At 35.3% G+C, this 22943-nt stretch overlaps 1 protein-coding gene and 1 long non-coding RNA gene across 2 annotated transcripts in view; both read right to left on the bottom strand.

Annotated features, from left to right (window-relative positions):
* LOC127867671 (brain protein I3-like) overlaps positions 1–22943 on the bottom strand; it is an 87594-nt gene that overhangs the window by 6012 nt on the left and 58639 nt on the right. The window lies entirely within an intron of this gene.
* Positions 12831–15309, bottom strand: LOC127867684 (uncharacterized). The gene is made up of 3 exons (XR_008043616.1): positions 15223–15309; positions 14387–14515; positions 12831–12920 (listed from the first exon to the last, which is right to left on the bottom strand). It is a non-coding gene; the product is annotated as an uncharacterized LOC127867684 (long non-coding RNA).

The following is a 22943-nucleotide window of genomic DNA, read 5'->3' as shown; positions in this document are numbered from 1 at the left end:
TATACTAACGTTCACTTAGTCATTTTTTGTTAGCAATTTGTTGTTGGCAACATTCTTGAAAACACATGTAATAATGTACACTTGAACACCGTTATTTCGAACAACGATAATCCCAATTCACCTTTAATTGAAAAAGGAATAAAATTCAAAAATCTATCTTAACCTCAATTATTAGATCTTATTTTATTAAATTCTAAAATTGAAATGTATAATTATGTAAAAAGTAGTTTATGAAAAGTGTTTGTTGGTCGTGACATGATTAAACTATTGATATTGTACGTTAATTTTAAATTTAGTTATGAATTGATTCAGTCATAAAATACATTATTAAATTTAAAGATGTTGTAAAGCTTGATTATTTTACCATGTATGAAAATTCGGTTTCATTTATGTGTATGTTCAAGATGACGCATATATGTGTGTGTTATTCATGCGGTACATGTATGTCTTGTCATTTTTTCTCCGTTTTGTTTTTAAAAAAAAAGAACAGTTGGTCATTCTGATATTTTTCTGTACTTCCAGGACAACTGGGAAGACACCCGAACAAATCAGGATTCAAGACAAAAAAGAACAACAATGCGATGATATATATTTGTATTGATTACATTCATGTAATAAACTTAAGTATAATAAAGATGTGTTGGTTTTCGACCTCAATATGACAATAAGATTTAGGTTTGTTTTAGGTTAAATGATAACGTTATTCCGCATCGTTTCGGGAACGTTAAGCGAACCATACATTTTAACGTAAGGAGAATGTTGAAGTGCAACATTTCTGGAACGTTTGGGCTAACGTTAGGATAACGTTCTAAGAACGGTTTTGTGCTAGCTGGGATTACATGTCATAATAAAGAAATGCACGTGTTACATTTACATAGGTTTACGAATATTAATAGCAATAACGTTCATTATTGATATAAGGTTCCCATACTGACACCTACAATTACATATTCAGGATGCTTTAGACCGTAACGTAACGCAATTAAATTTAGCAAACGTGTATAATATTTTTTTAATATGTGCCCTTATCGCAGTCTTTTGATCCTTATTCGGAGAGCCTCTTTAAAAAACACGTCATGTCAATACTTTGTGCGAAGCGAGATTATAGTATCTTATCAAATAAATCCGAGCAAATATGTCTGCTCTTACGTGTTTTCTTATGAAACAATGGTTGACTTTGACACTTTAATTACACGTTGATGACAGATTACTTCCCATCTACCGACATTGGTTATTGTTGGTACTCAGCAACACTCTGTCCTCTTTTTGACGATGCTGCTTCTGCAGCTCGTCTAAGTTATCATACCATGAAACAAGAAATATCTTTAAAAAGATATACGGCGTTGATAGTTCAATGAATGAGATCAATGATAGCGAATGTCTTTTTCTGTGCAGTTCTTAGCTGCATCACACGCAGTACGGGATGTTACGCGGGGTTTTCGCGGCCTATTTTACATTATTACATATTTCTGGTCATAAACCTATAGATACAAAACAGAAAACCAAAAGAAGAATGGAAGTGAAATTAAAACATATGAGTCAACCGGCCACACGCGAAGTATTCGTATTTATAGGCGCGTTCTTCGAACAAACCTGTTTTAGTGGTTTGTCCGGCGTTGCTATTTGATTCGATTATTAACAGTATCGAGAATCATCGCGCTCATGCTTAATACATTACAATATGGTGGAATAAGTATTGTTAAATTAATCAAAAATAATATTTATCATTGTATTGTAACGATTATTTTACTGGCCGCGAACTCCGGTGATAACCTGTATATAAACTCTGACATCCAGACACACTAACCGCGAATTGACCCGATATCTCACGGGTTGAAATGCAATGCATTAAAGTGAGGCCTCGCTTCCACTGCTCTTTATACTTTTACATGTTAACATGTTGACCGGAATATGGAAATAAGTACTAAATATGAGTACATAGCCTTTATGTATAAAAGCTTTTGCCATGGCAATCCTCTGAAAATAAAAGGTGCACGCACAAACTGTATTGATGTCGAGAATTGAGTGTTAAACTGTTATATCTATTAAGCCTTTTCATTAGAGATAAAATTGTTTCATGCAGTAAAACAGTGTTACAGACGCGTATATGTTTCCAAAGTTCTGGTGGTATACTCAAATCAGCCAATGGAATAAATGAAGTGTATTCATTCGTACCTAGCCGCGGGAAATTTTATTTGAATTTTATTGGACACTTACAAAGGTCAGGTAAGGTGAAAAGCTGGCTTAATACAGCACGCCGAAAAATTCTTCACAATGGCGAGCTATGTAAAAGACCGAGCCAGTCCGATTGAGATAACTCGATTTTTATTTTTCTAATCGGCATATCTCGCTGATAAGCATTGATAACATTCTCCAGCAGAGTTGTCGTTCGTGCCTCAACATACAACAATGGCCGCGCCCATGAGAAAATGTTCACACTCGTGTCGAAACTTTCTTACAGCATACATCGGCTTGTTTGGCTATTTAGAAACTGTCATTTAGGATATATTAGTTATTTAATAACTAAATCTCCGCTAATGTCAACAATGGATTGAATTCGAAGGATATATTCGATGTGAATGCAGGACTTTCTGGATCTTGACAGCTTGACAAGGCAAAACTGGTATTTTTAGTTATCAATTTAAGTCACATTTTGCTTTGTAAATTGTATTCGAGCATTTTGCGACTTATTGAATGACTATGATACCCGATATCAACATATCACATGGGATTTGCAGATCACCAAGCTGTCCTGAAAACATTGATTACAAAGTCTTTACTTAAATTACTGGTTTGTATTATTTATTCTTTCTATTTTAGTATTTGATATCATTTTAAAGTAAAATGAACTGTGTCACAGTAAAAGAGACATTAAGGCGAGTGTGGCCAGTTTGGATCCAGATCAGCCTGCAGTCGCTTGAAAGCTGTTTGCTTAAAAGCGGTTTTCTGACAATAACAAATAGTTTAATTGGATACTGATTAGACTGCCCTTTCCCTGTGACCTGGCTCAAATAATAGTATTGTCATTAATCAAATGATTTTATTTCGAACATTAATCAAGTGTTTTTTTCTGGTCCCTCGGGATCAATGACTCCAGCACTTTCGTGTTGAGAATTGAATACTGCTTAAGGCGATGCTAGGGGCGTGAGAAATGCTGCATCTTCCATTATCTCTTATGAACTGACTCAATAATACCGAGTCGGCAATATTTGACTTAATTTTTGGTTTGGTTGCTCTGACGAGGGATCGAAAAATTTCAGAATCTTCCTAAAAGCCTAGTGGTAGTGTGTCGTCTTTGATTGCAGGAGGTTGTGCTGCGGGTTTGATCCCCAGAAGCGACATTGAAAACTTGCCAACTTTGTTATCTAAAAGGCTGTTAAACCTGATATACAAAGATAATGTGAATTTTCTCTCACATGATGGCCATCAGTTATATTATATAAAAACTCCCAGCAGTAGTAAACAATGGGACAATAATAAATAAACGCATCTTTCATTTGTCTTGGACACTTTGAGTTTGACATGGCCTAGATTGAAATATGTGACTTGACTTTACCAGCACTCTTGTGACAGAGCTAAAGTGTTAATGTTCCATTGAAGATCACCTAAATCCAGATTTGCTATTATAGAAGTGTGGAAAGTTTTAAGGTTGTGACAAGTAAGCAAAAATAGGTCATTACCGAGAGGCCACAACTGATCTATGACTGTTTTAAAACAAGAAAAATCAGTGCCCGATTAAGATTTCATAGTTCAATAAAAATTAAGTTCAGAAGACTGGTAACAGTTTAACCTTAATGTCACCAATGTGTCAGACCACGGCCTTGATTTTGAAATCTAGGACATGCATGGTCAGATGATGCCATTAAAGATTATTTTTCAAACACATACGAGTGTAAACATGTATCTGTAACTAATGTAGATGTTATAAATAGTAAAATGCACTAAGTCAGAAGGCATTTGACTTGTCTGCTGGTGCGTTGGCACACCAGGTGGCTCTGTTGCAATGGTTTGATGGACTACTTGGATGTGTAGTTACATTATATACAGTATATCAAACTGTATTATTTCAAATATGTTTGCATCTAGTATACTTATATTGATAATATTTACAAAATTAATGTATATGAATGATAAACTTGACTGAAATCATTTAAATGATACTGAAATCATGACAGTACTTTACACTGATAATTATTTAATTATGTTGCTTGATACAATCATGTACATCTATATCAAATGAGATCATACTGTAACTTCAGTGATTAATTTCAGTGATTAAATTCAATCCAAAATGTAAGTCACTCCCATCTCTCTCCCGCAGCGCGCATACCTAAAGGTCCTGCTGTGTACCAATCCAGATCCAGATCCAAAAATATTTTACATTATTATGTAACATGTTGTTTAGAGGGGATGATTTTCCCTCTGTTGTATCATTGTATTGTTTTACTTTTTTAATCAGTGTGTTTTAAGAAATATAAACATAGCTCCAGCGTCAGAGCTTCAGGCAATGAATATTTCACCCCCTGCTCCTTTTTACTAATGGAAATTTTAGCTAGTTCCTACATTCAATACAGTCAAATATATGTTAAGTAGTATCTGTACACATTGGTAGATTAAATTTGTACATTAAATATTATTTTTTAGTGTTAAAAACTTAAAGATATAGTACAAGTGTTCATGCTAGATGAATTAAGAGCCTTAGTCAAGCGGTATTTAAACATTTTTAAATGGTGAAATTTTCTGAAATGTACACATTTTCTCTTGAGCACTGGTCAGATATAAAATGTATACCATTTAACCACTTTTATATGAAGCCCTGACCAGATCTCAAATGTTTATCCCTTTTCTCTGGCACCCTGTTCATCTCCTGTTGATCACCTAACAAACACCTATCAAAATGGCAAATTATATGCAGAACAGTTCATTTTATTCAATGGTTGAATGAAATACTTCAGAAAAAAATAAACATCCTTTCACATAAAAATTTAACTTTCACAGTCATGGAAAAAGAGCCTGCACCGAACACAGATCAAAAATATTTTTCATTTGTGGATCAACCCATATCTATGTGCATAAATATCTCAAGTCTTCATGAAATCAGGACAAAAAAATGTATTTTATGTACTTAATTGGTCTGGCTATAGTTATCAGATTATTATAAGCTCAATCAGTATATTTATATCATTATTTATGCTTTGTGTATTGTAAACATATACACAATCATGCAGTTACATGATAGCAATAAGTAATAACAAAGCCACCCATACTATAAAGGTCATTGGCAAAGCCTATAGTAAAAAAAGTGAACACATTGAGCGTAATCGTCCTCTCGTGCCAGCAAAAACAACACATTGACAGGTTGTCATTTTTGACAGTTCTACTTTCACTTTCATTTTGTGTTATCAAACTATCAACAATTATGTGGCGGAGAAAAATATCGCTATTGCTTATTGAACATACTTTCTGTACATTTCTTCAATAAACTTACATCAATACACGATTTTCTTCATTAATTCAAACATTCCTGACAGGCTACCACTTTGTTTACATATTTCGCTTACATTTTGACGTGCATAGGTAGGACCGCATTACCGCTTACGAAATGTGTATGGCGTACCATTTGGGTCGAAAGTCAACAAGACCTACTTGGTGACAAGAGAAATGTACTTTGACGTACAATATGTATGTCGAGGTACAAAAATTGTACTTCGACGTACAAAATGAAATACACTTCGAAGTATAAATTTGTACGTCGAAGTACAATTTGTACTTCGACGTACATGTTTGTACTTCGACGTACAAATTTTCTTAACAGCCGATCAAAACACTTGTCTCATGAGCCGCTTTTCCTTCAGATTTATTCATAATAAATGTGTAAAATCTCTTTTTTTTAATTGAGGACAAAATAAATATAAATATCAAAATTGAAAAAAAAAACATTTTACAAGGAAGTTTCGAGTATTTAATGCATTGAAATAGTTTATATACCCATTTGAAGAAGATTCAAGGTAACCCTTTTAAAAAATAAAATTATCAAGCATATTGTGAGTATTTATTGACCATGCGGGGCAGAATATCACGGTCCAGCGCATAACTGTGTAGGAAATTCCCAACGGTAACCAAACAGTTACTAAACGATTACGGGATTAAAAATGTATAATAACCTCCCTGGTTTGGTTGTATTTTGTGTTAACCATTATTTGCATAAGTCAGATGTTAATTCCGCCACGCCAGGTCAATAAATACGCACAATATCTATGAGTTAGCGGTCGATAGTCGCATAATTTGGTATAAATAATAATAATAATAATAATGTTCAATGTCAAATATCTCTAAAAGCAACAGACGTAATGCGTCTTCGATCTGATTGGCTAACACTCAATGGTCAGTAAAGACTAAACGTCGAATTACAATTTTGTACGTCGAAGTACAAAAAATGTACTTCGACGTACATATTGTACGTCAAAGTACATTTCTCTTTTTACCTACTAGGTCTTGTTGACTTTCGACACAAATGGTACGCCATAAATGTGTATTCATACTATTGCCTTCGAGGTACTTATCCGATGTTTGACGGAAAGGGCCAAGAATGTGCGATTGTGGGTCAAGTTCCCAAGGGGAACTACGTCCCCGTACCCCCTTTTTTTTTCTGTACCAAATTTTTTTCGTACCCAATTTTTTATTCGTACCCATTTTTTTTTTCGTTCCCAAATTTTTTTCGTACCCAAATTTTGTTCGTACCCAATTAGTTTTTCGTACCCAATTTTTTTTCGTACACTAATTTTTTTTCGTAACCAAATTTGTTTTTTTGCATAATTTTTTCGTTCCCAAATTTTTTTTCGTACCCACATACACAATTGTTATGATGTAGATCAACTTAAATTGATGCTTTTATATCCATCCTCTTCAAAAGCATCGTCACACCAGTACTGTCAGTACTTTGATTAATTGTGGTACCGATGTTATCTCAAGCTTGATGCTAATAATACTAGTTGGATAAAAAAAAGTGTTTGAACAATTATTTTTTTTTATTTAGATTAGCTGTTATTGCAGTATAGCCAAATTATTGTTAAAACCCAGAAACGAAAGTAAAACTGGCAGTGAAAGTGCTTGTTTAAAAATTAATAGCTCTACTCTTAAATTAAGAAGTTTTTGTAACATGGCATGGTTTTGTTAAGAACGACAACGTATTTTCATCTGGTTAGTGTACCACTTGTAAAGCTAAATTTGTCTGCAATCACATCACACGTTAATGATAAATTCAGAAGATTGTTTAATTATCATATCCAGTGTCCGTTCAGTGCCATATATTTACAAACACGTAACACAATGTTTTATATTATACGCATTCAATCTATTCAACTTTATCATCTGTAATAATATGTGTGCTCTGTGCCCAGTGTACTGTTTTACATAACGATATTCTGTATTTTGTCTAGTTCTTCGTTGAAAAATGAAGGACAATGGATTGCACAAGCTTATATGTGACGACATATTACGAACATTCATTGAGAATTTCTCATACCGCAAATACACACAGTTCAACTTTAGGGGTTTATAATATATGATTAAAAATAATTGTTTGATCAGTCAACGTGTTTAAGCCACTTATGCGAGGAATCGTTAATTCATTTAATGTCTTAAAATTCAGTGAATATATTTGTTAGAATTACCGGTCTAGTAGAATTGTTTCCAAACGGAAATTCATGAATCTTCATACCACATTATATATATGTGTCTTGTTTTGAGAAAACTGGGCATTTTGCATGTGTGTAAAGTGTCGTCTCAGATTAGCCTGTGCAGTCCGCACAGTCTAATCTGGGACGACACTTTCCGTCTAAACTAGATTTTCGGTAAAAAGGGACTTCCTTTAAATGAAAACTACCATTAAAGCGGAAAGTGTCGTCCCTGATTAGGACTGCACAGGCTAATCTGGGACGACACTTTACGCACATGCATTTTCCCAATTTTCACAGAACCGGACACATATGTAGATCTAAATTTAAAAGGTTCTTGAATGTTGTGCATTACAAATTAATTTTACTTTTATTAAATTTGAAATATTCTGTGAAATAATGAGCATACTCCATGAATATGAGTAAAGAAAGGGCGATTAGGCTGATTTTATTATAAGTAAAGAAAACATAGGGCCTATATTAGAAACCTAACATATATGTAAAACTGGGTAAAAACTTAATCATAAGCGTAAAAAAAGTATATTTTATCTTTTTAGTATCCACAGTTGAATGGATATAATTTTTGCTACTGAGACGGTGTGTTAACAAAATGTATTTCCGTTACACAGACATCAAGGAATACAATAATATATTTGAAGTCCAATATGTAATGTATTTTCCCTAAGACACTTCACTTGCGATGTTCTCGAGTATAGCATAGTAAGGTCGCCCATTCCACAAAATCTTCCTTATACAGTATTTATTGTATATTAACTATAAAAGGGTCTAGCAATTTGTTTATTGGTTTGTGCAGGCAATACCGGTGACTCATATGCATTGTTAAACTTATTTTGGAAAGTCTTATTTATTTATGTCACCACGGATTTACACAATCAAGCTCAAATGGGGCTGGCATCTTAACAAAACGTACCATAGCCCCAAATAAATGGTTTACATTTTCTACGAGGCGTTATTAAATAATCATTGAAATACGCGATGATGTAGTTACACTAGGAAAGGGAGACGACTTCTTCGAGTTATGTATCAATCGTGATACATCGGTTATCTCCAGACTCCTCCGTATGATTTATGAAATAAATCGTCTGTTGATCCAGAGTGGTTATGCATGAATAGTTTGGGTTTTCCAGCGGAAAACCCGAAACTACAGTATTTTTAAAGACGGTGTTCGTAAATTTATAATAAGGAGTTTGTAAATAGATATAGAGAATACTATGTGAGTTTTGGATAAAGATCAAGTTTATCATGCGTGGTTTTGAACAATGGTAGCGCGAGGATCTTTATCCAAAACTCACATAACATTCTTTTTGTCCTATATTATTTCCTCCATTAATATAAGGTAGTCATGACGACTCGGCGATGACCTGTAAATAAAGTCTGAAATACACACAAACCATTAATAGGCCGTATGACTAAGTTTATCTAGCACACCTGAAATGTAGTTTTTATCCTATTACCAGAAGCCAATCGTATAAATATGGATAACTTTAGCCAATCCAAAAGATAACTGAAGTCAAATACCTTGGCTAAATCTTATCCAAAACATAGCCAAAACGTGCACCTGTTCGGGTAACTATTTTTTTATACAATCGCTAACCAAAAAAGATATCCTTAAATTGAAGATAACAAAAAGTTATCCGCTGCATAAGAGTTATCCATATTTATACGATTGGCTCCTGGCAGAGCGCTACTATATTATGTGAGTTTTGGATAAAGATCAAGTCACGACTACCATATGTGCTGACTCTTATTTTATCCTATAACACATAATACCGGTATTCTCTATTTATTGAACAATCAATTTATAAAATGGTAGCGATCGGAAGTCGTTTTCAAAAACGGTCGATGTTCCATCATTGTATTTTGAAAGTTCGCGGACAAATGTTCTGTTAAAACTAGAATATGTAGCTGTGAGTGCACGATTTGGGGTAAGATGAATACATATTGAAATGTATACCCGTTTAAAAACTCAACACACTTCAAATTACATGTAATAGCGTATAAAAGGCACACATATAAAGACCTGACCAGAAACAGTATACATGGCAACTTGTCTCAAATTACGAGGTGAAAGCTATTACACGCTGTTAAATATGTTCACAAAAATATACATTTGTATTTGAAAAGAGACATACGGCGTTTACGTAAATAGGTTGTTTGTTGATTAAAAGCGAGCATCACTAAAAAGACGAGATCAAAGAGTATGACTATTGTCGCAGATTTTTTTACAAATCTTAGTCGAATAACATCCATAACTATTTGAGATATCATCTGAGAATATGAACGACCAACGAAGACTAGTACTGGTGATATCAACCTTGGAGATGACGATAATATTTGTCATTTTGTTTTCAAACCAAAAAGTATGCACCTATTAATTAATTAAAATTTGGATCAATCTCTAGACAAGTAACGATATATGGGCTTGGCCGATCAACATGATACATCAACATATGGTCTGTATGGTGTATTTAATCTTGTTTAATCTATGGATTTTAATTTGCAAATTTACATTTTACATTTAAAACGTGTCTTGGAAGAACCCAATACATGTTATCTATACCGATATTTACATTTTGACAATTGTTCAGTAAGATATTTCGTGACAAAGTCAATTGCGACACTTAAACTCTTATAAGTTGGTGTCTATATGTTGTATGAATACACCTTCAGGACATATTGGGTATTTCCCAGGCGGTCTATCCTTTTTCCACAAGATAATTGAACACATGTAGATTAGCGTGATTGCAGAATTGTTCATTGTTTGTTTCGTTTGCGCAACAATCAAGTATTGTTAAACACACATTTGTTAAATTGTTAATAATTCGTTTTTTCCGTATAGATGTTTGTTTTCTTTGTATATGTCCCAATGTGTCTGCACAATAATAGGATTCAAAGATTGGATGAAATGGCTTTCGTTTATAGTACGCCCTGTGCCCGATGTCGGATGGTTGATATCACTCTATTTGTGCACTCCCGAAACTCTTTAGCCGCCTGAAGGACTTTCAAATTACTTTGCATATATTAAGAGCTAATTGAAATAGGATCTGAAGTTTAATGTCATTATTCGTACTAAATTCAGGATGCTGACTGTTTATGACGGCGGTTTGCAGGTCCCTCTGGCGACATCATTGTTTAATGTTAAAACCATGCACTTAATAACAAAAACAACCAGTTTTACAGATCAATAGTTGTGATTACTTAATTTAACTGCCTTTATTTGCGTTCAAACAGTCGATCAGTCACATACATTTATACTGCCCTCTGTTTATTTGCCTTTCTGTCAACATATTACAAATATCTTTGTTGTAAAATGCCTAACGCAACACGTGCTATGTAGAGAATCAATTATCCGAGCCTCATAATGTTCTACCTATGTATATACGTTAAATGGCGCCCCTTTTATGCTTCGCCTCAGTGGCTTTCTTGGTTGTGTCTGTTTAAACGTTATTAGTATGAGCGTTAGCTCACACTAATGTTACAGACCATATTTTGCAAATCAGTATGTGCTTAGAAGCCTTAGGTACGGTATGGAAACAACCACTGCCTGACAGTGCCTGTTGCAGCAGACGACACATGCTATATAGAGCGTCTGCTAGGAAAGATAACCACCACATTTGCTTGTTTATAGTTCACTGCTGGTACACTGCAGAGGGTTTATATGACTAATAGTGTTTAACAGCTTGTAATACAGATTGGCCAGTCTAGTGTTTATCATTGAAATCTGTACATATTGGCTGCTTTCAGGGAAAACGGGGCTTAATGCATGTCAAATAAGATTAGCCTGTGCATACTGATTAGCCTGTGCAATGCGCACAAGCTAATCAAGGACGATATTTTACAACAGCGAACACCTACATTGCCTTCAGCGCTTTGATTTTTAAATACATGATTTGGTACAACATGGGCAATAATGAAATCTTGTCCGTGGAAATGCACATTTTTAATAAATGAAAGTCATTGAAATCTGAGCAGGAAAATAAATCAGTACATAAGTTGGCATGTGGGCATGAGAGGATTGTCATGACATTTGATAAGCATCGTTTTTGCTAATTTCACTCATGAAAACGGTAGTTTGGTATTTGAAAATATAAAAAACAATGATTTTTTTCAGAATAAGTAGATCTATAGTTATGAATTTTTTATTGTTTGCAAGCTATACATATTTACAGATTTTGCATTTAGACATAATTATTTATGAATTTTTCAACTATGCAATGTTCAATAGGAAGAACTTTTTTCAGTCCAAATAAAATATGTACGTCAAAAGTTCATCTTTATACAAGACGAATTATAAATCCAACATTTAAACGTTGCACATATTTAAACAGTATCGACCCACGTCGATATTGTATTATGAATCGTAAAAAAAAGGAAACTGGCCTCAAAATATAATCGATCCTTTCTTAAATGATGAACGGTAGATGTTATCAGTCAAAAGAATAAAATATATGGATCAGTGATGTCATACTTTAATGTTACTCGATGATAATGAACATCCGATCAAAACATCATTTCATATCATGCCTAACTACCATAATTATCAACTTAAAGCAAATGATTTCACCAGAAAATCTTCAGAAATGTTATATCTATTAACGATAACGATTTCTGGCAAACCCAGGTAAGTAAAAACATACCTTCTGTAGTGTGAACATAATTATATCGCGGAAAATTATTATAGTACGAAATACTTGTTGTGCATATGTTGCACGTAAATAGGAAGTTTATAACCAAGGATAAGTGCCTATTAAAATGAAACTTTACAGGTTATTTTACAGATTTTTTCTTGAAAAAAAATAGCATAAGAAATTGCAATGCTTCATCTTGTCAGGATCAAGAGGTTATTCTCCTTCGTATAGGCTAGGAAATTGATGTCGATTTATCAAAGATAAAAATTATATCCTGAGTCTGGGGGGCGTTTCATCAATAATTACGTATTGTTATACGATCGTAAATTATGTATCGAGATTAATGTAGTCGTTTACGATTTTACATAAACTCCGTTTCATCAACGAAATCGTAAATGCAACATACATAAAATACGACTACTTAAATATACGTATTTTGTAACCGAAAAAAATAGTGACACAGTCTGAAAAATTGCATGACGTAATTTTCGCGCGTTCTGTCAGCAAGGTGGCAATATACAGTTTTTTTAGTCTCGGCCAATCTCATACACAAGCAGGAGTTAACCACTGTCCGAAACCTGGTCACCTCGCATATCTGAAAATAAACCAAGCACATTTCCAGAATGGTTGAGGGTGTGCCATCTGAAAAATCAGTAACATTCAAATCAACTGAGTTGGGGCAAAATGCTTTAGTATTGATTATTTCAAATAAAAACAACAAAATTATGTGTGTTTCCGAGCCTTTTTAAGCCAGTTTCAACAACAAACTGCCACTTTCCTGCGGAAGCAAGGTGCCTGGAGACCATATTTTTACATTGGTAACTTACCAAGTACTAAACAGCAATGGAGAAAATTGGGGGTCAAAGGATTAGATTTTTTGTAATAGTTCAATGTCCGTACGCCCTTTCAAATTTCCAACAGAAACACTGACCGGAGCCAGCATTACACCTGTTTTCGAATTGCATTAATTCTACTTCCTGTATGCAGCTATAGTTACAATACCTATGTTTTGGTAACTTACAAACATCCAAGAACAATCACCACAACTCAAACCTGACATTCATTATTATTTAGACACTCAAAATGGTGCTTACTTGAGCATTGTTCTCTTTATTTTGAAATTTCTCCCTTGCCAATGCGCATTGGTGGCTAAAAAGTGTGGTGTGCAGCCTTTAGGTCTTAGAAACTGCTGAAAATGACTTGTTTTCTTAAAATTTGGACAAAAACAAGCAAATATAATACATTTGTAACCAATTCTGAAGGCTTGTCTGTTATTTATAAAGCGTTTAATCCAACCCCTGTTTTCTTTTTTTTTCTATGCCATTTTCTGGGTTACTGTAGAAGTCATGGTAATGAAAAGCTACCTCACAGAAACATATTGCAACAATAAAATGAAGTCTTAATCACATTGAAATGATAAATGGTAGTGCAGGTGACTAGGTAAGCCTCTAAATCATAACTTTATTACAGAAGCAACACAAAAGAACACAGTTTGGGGCCAATAAATACTTTATGTTGCTAATTTTTTTTACATCTCTCCCAATAAATGCACATGTTTTTGCTTAGAATAATAAAAATATAAATTAATTGCATGCTTAGCATGAACTTGAAAGGCAAGTTAGGCATTTGGACCTTTAATCTGCTGTAAAAACACAACATTAAAGGCCCCAGTGTACTAATCCCTTAAACAAACACATGCAAGGGAGGTAACCCAATCATAGCATAAATATCTGGGGCTGACATATTGAGGAAATACCCCTGCGATAACACTAACAACTGCCTAAAAATTGACATCTGACATAAATATCAGCCCAAATATCTTGGAAACAGAAAATTAAATTTCTAGTAAGCTCAGATCATTGTAAAAAGGCATACAATAAAGTGAGGCATTTACCAGAGTCACTTCTTCACAATAACTTCTTATTTACATATAAATAACATCAGTTGAATTGCGCACAATGGCCAAAAGTAATTCAAGGCGCAGTTATAGATTAAATAAAGCACGCAAGGCATTTTGGTTTAGACCAGGAAACACATTCCGACAAACAGGCCAAAATTTACCTAGTCCCACTGAAGATATCGCTGTTCCATCAGTACCTGCAACGGAGCGTCTTTCTGCTGAAGAGGCTGTTGACGTACTTCACGCTTCTTCTTCAGGGACTACCTTGCCTTACAAGCTACGACCAAAAGCTGAAATAAAAGACATTCCAGACTGCACTAGTGTTGATGAGAATGTCATTGTCAATATGCAGTGCTTAAGAAACACTATACAACAGGTACATCAGCAAAACTGCAAGAATTCACTGGTTTCCGTGAGTGTTGTGCACCGACGTGGACTAGCTATTTCTATTTGTGCGGAATGCAGGGGCTGCCATTATAAGTCAACACCTATGGAGCTATCAAATACAATAAAGAAACCTAGGGGGCCAGGTGCTGGTGTCCTAAATGAAATGATTTTGCTGCCAGTGATGAAATCCAAAATGGGGATGGCTGATGTGTCACTGGTGTTGTCATGCTTGAACATCAAGCCTCCAAGTGACTCACTTATGCAAAAGAAAATGAACTTGATGTCTGACAAGGCAACAACAGTCAACGAAGACGAAATGTGTAATAACCAGCATTATGTCAGTCGCATTCTAACACTGTCAGGAAAAGACAACTCTGCTGATGTACAGTTTGACACATCGTTTTCATGCAGACCGCAAGGTGGTGCGGAAAAAGCAAAGCAGAGTTTTGCTCCTCTTATCGAGCACAATACGTCAAAGAAATTTGTCCTGGCAGCATCAATTTCCAGCAAATTTTGCAAGAAAAAAGCCTGCACACATGATAATTGCTCAAAAACACTGGCTACAGACCAATCGATATCGTCGACCGAACAAAGTTCCCTACTCACTAACCTGAACAGTGTCCTGAAGCGACGCGTTTTGAATATTCGATCTGTGACGACAGACGCAAGCAGTCAAGTGGCGAAAGCTCTGAGAGACTACAATACAGAGAATAAAACAAACATGAAACATTACCATTGTTTTATTCACAAACTCAGAACTTTGGAGAAAAAAATCAGGAATATCAACTTAAATTCAAAACTTAAGGCTGGGCAAAACAAGACAATTTTCCTGAAATCACTTGCAAGTGGAATTCGTACCCGTGCCCGCATGGAGCTGACAAACCTTAAATCCGTAAGAAGTAATGAGGCCGAGTTCATTGAGCGTAGCACAAAAGCTCTTGAAAACATTGTTCCCTGTTTCGCGGACTCACATGTTGCATGCTCTAAGCAATCGACTGTCTGCCAACATCATCTTGTGCACTACGGAAAGTACAGTTATAAACATCTACCCTACGGACAACACCTTACCCTGTCAAAAGATGATCAAACTACTCTTAAAGATGCCATCATGAACACGTTCAACACAGAAACTTTAAGATCAGTTAAAGAACTCTACAGCACAAATCAATGCGAAAGCATGCACTCGACAATTTTCAATTACGCTCCAAAGTTTACATGCTGGACGCGAAACTTCTCAGGACTATGTCACTCAGCAACACATTCGCGAACACTGGGTCGAGGACGGGCTACATTGATACTAGCAAGGGCTGTTGGCATTAATGTGAAGAAAAACTCACAAATGTACATGAATTTGAATCGAATCGACCAAAAAAGCCAGTATCATTCCAGGCGAAAGAAGTCGCAAGCATACAAACAATCTCGATACTTCCTACGGAAAAGAGTATCAAATCGACCGCTGTTACAGGAGTCCCTGTACTCATGTGAGCCGTCCACTTCAAGCCAGGACCATTCATATGGCATTACATACTAAATGTGTTATTAAATGCCTTTGCATTTGCCGGGAACAATGTTAACAAGATGTTTATGTGCCAGGGAACAATGTTAACAAGATTGTAATGTGCAATAGGCCCTAAACAGTAGTAAATGCTGCAGAACGGCCATTTTGACTCATTATTTTGATTGTATTCTTATATTGTTTGCTGTATTTCTGACAGTATATGAAAATAAAGTTATTCTTCACCACAGAGTAGTAAATTTTCCAACCCGGCTACAAATTTAACACATACTTTTACACAGAGCTGTTCGAGAATTGCAGATATCGGTAAACATGATTCCGAATTACCTCCCTTGATTTACAATCAGTATTGGTCATACAATGGTGCTATGGGGCAAACACTCTGTTTAGAAACAAAACCTTAGGGATAAATAATTAAGCAAAAGCATATTTCATGGGTGTTTGATCATTTTCATAATTTGATGTTTTACCTTAAGGTGGCAATATACAGTTTTTTTAGTCTCGGCCAATCTCATACACAAGCAGGAGTTAACCACTGTCCGAAACCTGGTCACCTCGCATATCTGAAAATAAACCAAGCACATTTCCAGAATGGTTGAGGGTGTGCCATCTGAAAAATCAGTAACATTCAAATCAACTGAGTTGGGGCAAAATGCTTTAGTATTGATTATTTCAAATAAAAACAACAAAATTATGTGTGTTTCCGAGCCTTTTTAAGCCAGTTTCAACAACAAACTGCCACTTTCCTGCGGAAGCAAGGTGCCTGGAGACCATGTTTTTACATTGGTAACTTACCAAGTACTAAACAGCAATGGAGAAAATTGGGGGTCAAAGGATTAGATTTTTTGTAATAGTTCAATGTCCGTACGCCCTTTCAAATTTCCAACAGAAACACTGACCGGAGCCAGCATTACACCTGTTTTCGAATTGCATTAATTCTACTTCCTGTATGCAGCTATAGTTACAATACCTATGTTTTGGTAACTTACAAACATCCAAGAACAATCACCACAACTCAAACCTGACATTCATTATTATTTAGACACTCAAAATGGTGCTTACTTGAGCATTGTTCTCTTTATTTTGAAATTTCTCCCTTGCCAATGCGCATTGGTGGCTAAAAAGTGTGGTGTGCAGCCCAAAGGAAAACATCGGGAACGTCTCTTTTCCATTGTCTGAAATGTCTCTTTTCCATTGTCTGCAAAAAGGCAGTGAAACACCTAATTATGCAACATTTTTTTTTATTTAGCAAAACAGTTCAACGCTAAATAGTTTGTGCATGATGTTCAAAAGATTTAAGTTACATTTAAAAGCGAATACGTTTGTTCGTAATATGTACGGTACCGACGGACTATTACATTTTAAAACAAATAGTCTATTTTTTCAGTTCTTTCCTTCTAGAAGTCTAGCCAAGGCGTGAGAAAATAATAATTCAAATTGCATTCGTTAGCACACCTCATCCTTTACCACTAAAGATTATTTTAAAATCGAAATTATTGTTCTTGACTATAAATAGTCTATAGTCTTTACTAAAAGTCGAATATGGCCACAGTAAATAACACTGAAAATCGCACCATCGTTCATTTCTGAAAGTCGACTATGGCCACAGTAAATGACTCTTAAAATGAGACCATCGTTCATTACTGCAAGTCAAATATGGCCACAGTAAATGACTCTTAAAATGACACCATCGTCCATTACTGCAAGTCAACTATGGCCACAGTAAATGACTCTTAAAATAACACCATCGTTCATTACTCAAAGTCGACTATGGCCACAGTAAATGACTCTTAAAATGACACCATCGTTCATTTCTAAAAGTCGACTTTGGCCACAGTAAATGACTCTTAAAATGACACCCATCGTTAATTACTACAAGTAGACTATGGCCACAGTAAATGACTCTTAAAATGACACCCATCGTTCATTACTACAAGTCGACTATGGCCACAGTAAATGACTCTTAAAATGACACCATCGTTCATTACTGAAAGTCGACTATGGCCACAGTAAATAACTCTTAAAATGACAGCATCGTTCATTAATAAATGTCGACTATGGCCACAGCAAACGACTCTTAAAATGACACCATCGTTCATTACTGAAAGTCGACTATGGCCACAGTAAATGACACTTAAAATGACACCATCGATTATTACTGGAAGTCGACTATGGCCACAGTATATGACTCTTAAAATAATACCATCGTTCATTACTGCAAGTCGACAATGGCCACAGCAAATGAGTCTTAAAATGACACCATCGTTCATTACTGCAAGTCGACTATGGCCACAGTAAATGAATCTTAAAATGACACCATCGTTCATTTCTAAAAGTCGACTATGGCCACAGTAAATGACTCTTAAAATGACACCATCGTTCAATACTAAAAGTCGACTATGGCCACGGTAAATGACTCTTATAATAACACCATCGTTCATTACTGAAAGTCGACTATGGCCACAGTAAATGACTCTTAAAATAAGACCATCGTTCATTACTGCAAGTCGACTATGGCCACAGTAAATGACTCTTAAAATGACACCATCGTTTATTACTTTAATTCGACTATGGCCACAGTAAATGACTCTTAAAATGACACCACCGTTCATTACTGGCAGTCGACTATGGCCACAGTAAATGATTATTAAAATGTCACCACTGCTCATTAATGCAAGTCGACTATGGCCACAGTAAATGACTCTTAAAATGACACCATCGTTCATTACTGCAAGTCGACTATGGCCACAGTAAAATACTCTTAAAATGACACCATCGTTCATTACCTCAATTCGACTATGGCCACAGTAAATGACTCTTAAAATGACACCACCGTTCATTACTGGCAGTCGACTATGGCCACAGTAAATGACTCTTAAAATGTCACTACTGCTCATTACTGGAAGTCGACTATGGCCACAGTAAATGACTCTTAAAATGACAACATCGTTCATTACTGCAAGTCGACTATGGCCACAGTAAATGACTCTTAAAATGACACCATCGTTCATTACTGCAAGTCGACTATGGCCACAGTAAATGACTCTTAAAATGACACCATTGTTCATTACTGGAAGTCGACTATGGCCACAGTATATGGCTCTTATAATAAGACCATCGTTCATTACTGCAAGTCGACTTTGGCCACAGCAAATGACTCTTAAAATGTCACCACTGTTCATTATTGCAAGTCGACTATGGCCACAGTAAATGACTCTTAAAATGACACCATCGTTCATTACTGCAAGTTGTCTATGGCCACAGTAAATGTCTCTTAAAATGACACCATCGTTCATTACTAAAGGTCGACTATGGCCATAGTAAATGACTCTTAAAATGACACCATCGTTCAATACTAAAAGTCGACTATGGCCACAGTAAATGACTCTAAAAATAACACCATCGTTCATTACTGAAAGTCGACTATGGCCACAGTAAATGACTCTTAAAATGAGACCATCGTTCATTACTGCAAGTCGACTATGGCCACAGTATATGACTCTTCAAATGACACCATCGTTCATTACTGAAAGTCGACTATGGCCACAGTAAATGACTCTTAAAATGACACCATTGTTCATTACTGGAAGTCGACTATGGCCACAGTATATGACTCTTAAAATAAGACCATCGCTCATTACTGCAAGTCGACTATGGCCACAGTAAATGACTCTTAAAATGACACCATCGTCCATTACTGCAAGTCCATTATGGCCACAGTAAATGACTCTTAAAATGACACCATCGTTCGTTACTGCAAGTCGTCTATGGCCACAGTAAATGACTCTTAAAATGACACCATCGTTCATTACTAAAGGTCGACTATGGCCACAGTAAATGACTCTTAAAATGACACCATCGTTCAATACTAAAGGTCGACTATGGCCGTAGTAAATGACTCTTAAAATAACACCATCGTTCATTACTGAAAGTCGACTATGGCCACAGTAAATGACTCTTAAAATGAGACCATCGTTCATTACTGCAAGTCGACTATGGCCACAGTAAATGACTCTTCAAATGACACCAACGTTCATTACTGGAAGTCGACTATGGCCACAGTAAACGACTCTTAAAATGTCACCACTGTTCATTACTGCAATTCGACTATGGCCACAGTAAATGACTCTTTAAATAACACCATCGTTCGTTACTAAAAGTAGACTATGGCCACAGTAAATGACCCTTAAAATGACACAATCGTTAATTACTAAAAGTCGACAATGGCCACAATAAATGACTCTTAAAATGACACCATCGTTCATTACTGCAAGTCCACTGTGGACACAGTAAATGACTCTTAAAATGACACCATCGTTCATTACTGCAAGACAACTATGGCCACAGTAAATGACTCTTTAAAATGACACCATCGTTCATTACTGCAATTAGACTATGGCCACAGTAAATGGCTCTTAAAATGACACCATCGTTCATTACTAAAAGTCGACTATGGCCACAGTAAATGACTCTTAAAATGACACCATTTTTTATTACTGGAAGTCGACTATGGCCACAGTAAATGACTTTTTAAATGACACTATTGTCCATGACTGCAAGTCGACTATGACCACAGTAAATGAATCTTAAAATGACACCATTGCTCATAACTGCAAGTCGACTATGGCCACAGTAAATGACTCTTAAAATGTTACCATTGTTCATTACTGGAAGTCGAATATGGCCACAGTAAATGACAATTAAAATATCACAATTGTCCATTACTGCAAGTCAACTATGGCCCCAGTAAATGAATCTTAAAATTACACCATTTTTTATTACTGTAAGTCGACTATGGTCACAGTAAATGACTCTTAAAATGTCACCACTGTTCATTACAAGTCGACTATGGCCACAGTAAATGACTCCTAAAATGACACCATCGTTCATTACTGCAAGTCGACTATGGCCACAGTAAATGACTCTTAAAATGACACCATCGTTCATTACTGCAAGTCGACTATGGCCACAGTAAATGCTTTCTAGGTCCCTGTGGCATAAAAAACGTGCTTTTCCATTGTCACATCGACGGTGGAAGAACGGTGAGCAATGGTTTCATAGGATTTCTACATGTTCTAGTGGTAACAATATTGTAAAAGAAAGTCATATATATTTTACTCTCCATTGGATCACATAAATTCATAGGAATTTGGTCGAAGTTCTATCGCCATTTCATTCCGATCTTATATATATATATGTCAGTGACGTTTTGTGGTTGCAAAACCATTGCAAATTTATTACAAACGTAGACGCGGCACCAAAAAGTTCCATCGGATATGGATTTTGCGTTTTCACGTTAGAGGTATTAATTCATACATTACTCTCCGTTGCATGCCTATTGATTATCATATTCAAATATTAATGCACAATTTCATTAACGTATTGTCATACTCTTGAAACAGTGTACATGCTATAATCATTTGGTTCTTTTTTTATCAGTTTTTTCCTCATGTAATTCAGGCACTGACTGTCGTGGAGAAAAACATCCAAGATACCTTTTCAGAAAACGGGTAAGTTGTAATTGTCATAAATAAGGTAGCTTTTCTGCAATTAAATTCAAGGCACTGATATACTAAGCTTCTTCAAAATGTGCGTTAATGCTTACAAAAACTGACTTTAACAGCAGAAAAGCTTTGTAAACGGCGTAGTATTCGAACTCGGTCTTGCCACCGAAACCTATGTGTGACGGTGTTGTGGAATTGGTCTTGATGCGTCTGTTACTTGCCCAAAGTCAAGAGCTTCTTCGAATTCTATGAGCTCCGAACGAAATAAATAAACTCTATATGAGAAATTCGTAAAGACCAAAGTATCGCAATGATCCGGTTGCATTACGAACAGGCACTTAGTACAGTACAATGCCAAGCAATGGCAACTGTATATTGCATAAGCGCTTGGCATTCAAAATACCAATTATATTGAAAGCTATCTGTGTTCCCTTATTTATATGACCACTTTATATTTAGGATAAGAGCCGAAATATTTTGAATCAATCAACGATAAAAGTCGAGGTTCGATTGTAAAGAAAAAATATGTGTTATTCGCTTATTCACAATTTCTCCTGACAAACGGTACCATACACAATGTAAAACTTTCCCTTTCTTTGATTTCATACAAATTTCACAAAACATGGGAAATTGATTGCTTACTTAAACTGCCATCAACATTTGTTAAAAACTTAACTTAAACCTATAAAAATTAAAACCAATACCATTTCTATATTGAATTACAAACTAGTTTCATCGTATACAGAATCCGTCCTCGTCAAGGAAGCGTGTTCAGAGATCATGCAAGAGGTATAGAGTATGGTCTTTGCTTATTTTTAGTAACAAGTATTATCTTACAATAATATATACGTTTTCAAAACATGATTTTATTTATAAGAGTGCGTAACATTTTGTTCATTTTGTGCACAACCACATTTTATTCACGAAAGTATAAACTTGCGCTGTGTTTGTGTAAATTTAATCCGTGAAATGTAAATATTTTAAATGTTAATGGGAAGAACAAAGTCTTAAAATGTACAATATCTCCATATAACATGCCTGTTAGACTGTCAATAGACATAGAATCCCGTTTTATTTTTTACGCGGTTTTTAAAGGCGAGTCCGAACAATATAAATAGTAAAGGCAAAAATTTAAAGTAATATAATTAAATGAAAAAAGTATATCGGTTTCGAATGTCATACAATAATTATTTTCTTCTTTGGTATCAAAGTAAACTACATATTCGTACAGAAAATCTTTCACAGTACATGTATGTAAAATTTGTTAAATATTCTCATAATCGTTTGTTTCCAATCATAAAACTGCAGGCG

The sequence above is a fragment of the Dreissena polymorpha genome, chromosome 2 (assembly GCF_020536995.1).
Source record: "Dreissena polymorpha isolate Duluth1 chromosome 2, UMN_Dpol_1.0, whole genome shotgun sequence".
In the NCBI taxonomy this organism is placed as follows: domain Eukaryota; kingdom Metazoa; phylum Mollusca; class Bivalvia; order Myida; family Dreissenidae; genus Dreissena; species Dreissena polymorpha.
Note: the sequence above shows the minus strand (reverse complement) of the source record. Positions and strands in the feature narration are given on the sequence as shown.